The following is a 2,393-nucleotide window of genomic DNA, read 5'->3' as shown; positions in this document are numbered from 1 at the left end:
AGCTTGGTTCGAGCATGAGGCTGAGAGTGCATGTTTCACAGAAAAGTATTATGCTATCGCTGAGTTTTAAGCACTCAGAACCTCTGGTCTAATCTGGCATTTCTGGATGGCTGAAGCAGAAACATTGAGAATTTTCTCACAAGAACAGTTTTTTTTCTTTTTCTTCTTTTTTAAACAGTCTTGTTCTGTCATCCAGGCTGGTATGCAATGACACGATCATGGCTCACTGAAGCTTTGACCTCCCGGTCTCAAGCAATCCTCCCACCTCAGCCTCTGTCGTAGGTGGCTACCACCATGTCCAGCTAATTTTTTAATTTTCTTGTAGAGGCAGAGTCTCACTGTGTTGCTCAGGCTGGTCTCGAACTCCGGGGCTCAAGTGATCCTTCTGCCTCAGCTTCCCAAAGTGCTGGGATTACAGGCATGTGCCATCGTGCCCAGCTGGGAATAGCTTTCTTAATGTGTTGGTGTGTGTTTTTTGTGTGATACATGTGCACTTAGCAAAAGCAAACCAACTTGGAACCAGTTAGTGGTCAGAAAGAATTGAGTCTCCAAAGAAAATTGAACTAGGACTTAATGTTGATATTCTTTTGGACATCAGAGGGGACTTTGGTTTACTTAACCTGTATTGCTTTTCCAGGAAAATAAGTCAATCTGTTATACTTCTCTTTTAGGCTGGCTTTAACCTACGCAAAGTTAACAAACACATAAAGTTTCCGGAAATCTTAGATTTGGCTCCTTTTTGCACCGTTAAATGTAAGGTAAGTGAAAGTGGTCTTTTTCAGGAAAGTCCTTTAAAGTCAAATCATAGCTTACTTACCTAATGCTCCAGTAGCAACTCACTTAAGTATGAAGTTGATAACAATTACTGAGTAGAGTGGGTCTTTGATCATTGTACCTTTATAATTTGAAGATTAGTGATGAATCATTTTGAAGAATGGGTTATTTCAGTTCAACGTTTAGAATCCCCTTTATTATGGCACACATTGTGTTGTGAGCTGAAGGCATAAAACTAAAGGTGAGCACATCTATTAATGAATAATCTCAGTTTAATGTGGTTGAATATTAAGGCTGGTGAACATAGATCAGGGGTGGTATACATTTAACCCAGCATGTTGGTGGTTCAGGAATGGCTTTTTAAAGTAAACCGTGCCTCAACTATATTTAAAGAAGGAGTAAAAGTATGATGAATCAAGATGAAATGAGTTTTGCAGGCAGAAAGAACAGCAGGAGTAAAGGCAACAGGGTAAAATAGGATGGTGAGTGCCAGAGACTGGTAATGTATGTAGTTCTAGAGCTTACAGTACAAGGTATGGGGGAGTTGAGAAATGAAGCCAGAGAAGTGAGATAGGTATGAAGGTTTGGAGGGTTCCCATGGTGTGGAACTTGGACTTCATTAGGTATACAGTGGGGAGCCCTGAGGAGTTTAAAGCATTGGGTGGCACGGTCAGATCTGCATATGACATAGGTTACTTACTGACATATGGAGGCTGGATTTTAGGAGGGAAAGACTAGAGGTGGGGAAATGAGTTAGGTGGCTGTTGCATTAATTCAGCCAGTAGTTGATGAGGGCTTAAAGTTGGGCAGGAGATGGGGAGATAGAAAGACTACTTTAGGAGGTAGAATTAACCAGACTTAATGACTGATTGGCACTGGAAGGTGAGGCAGATGCCTTTTGTAAATGAATGCTGAGGGTGTCAGAGAAAGGGTTGAGGATGATTCCTGAGGCCTGGCTTGACGGATGGGAGTGCTGTAAATTGAGGTAGGAAATATAGGGAGAAAAGCAGGTAGAAAAAGGATAATAACTTGAGTGTTAGATACATTTGAGTGTCAGATATCTTTGAGAAATTAATGTGCTTAGTCTAGAAAACATTTGGATATACATATCTGAGACCTGCAGCAGAGAGGTTAGGATGGGCCCAGGGCAAAGATTTAGAAATCAGTACATATGTGGTGGTTTCAAATATGAGAAGATGGGATCCCTTGCGTATAGTGTCCGAAGAGAGAAAGAGGAGATGGCCAATGACAGGACCCTCGTAAGTATCTGAGTGGAATAGGCAGGTGTAGAAAGTGAGGACGCCACAAACGATCTCAAAGAATCTCCATGTTGAAGAATTTGGGGCTGGGCGTGATGGCGCACGCCTGTAATGCCAACACTTTGGGAGGCCAAGGCAGTTGACTCACTTGAGGTCAGGAGTTCGAGACCAGCCTGGCCAACATGGTGAAACCCTGTCTCTACTGAAAATGCAAAAATTAGCCAGGCATGGTGGTGTGCACCTGTAATCCCAGCTACTCGGGAGGCTGAGGCAGGAGAATCGCTGGAACCCGGGAGGCAGAGCTGCAGTGAGCTGAGATTGCGTCACTGCACTCCTGCCTAGGTGACAGAGCAAGAAACT

General features: G+C 43.2%; 1 protein-coding gene across 2 annotated transcripts in view; it reads left to right on the top strand.

The window, feature by feature from the left end:
* USP16 (ubiquitin specific peptidase 16) overlaps nt 1–2,393 on the top strand; it is a 24,520-nt gene that overhangs the window by 18,921 nt on the left and 3,206 nt on the right. The window lies entirely within an intron of this gene.

Source organism: Mandrillus leucophaeus, unplaced genomic scaffold (genome assembly GCF_000951045.1).
Source record: "Mandrillus leucophaeus isolate KB7577 unplaced genomic scaffold, Mleu.le_1.0 Scaffold600, whole genome shotgun sequence".
NCBI lineage: Eukaryota > Metazoa > Chordata > Mammalia > Primates > Cercopithecidae > Mandrillus > Mandrillus leucophaeus.
This window is presented reverse-complemented; position numbering and strand designations above follow the sequence as displayed.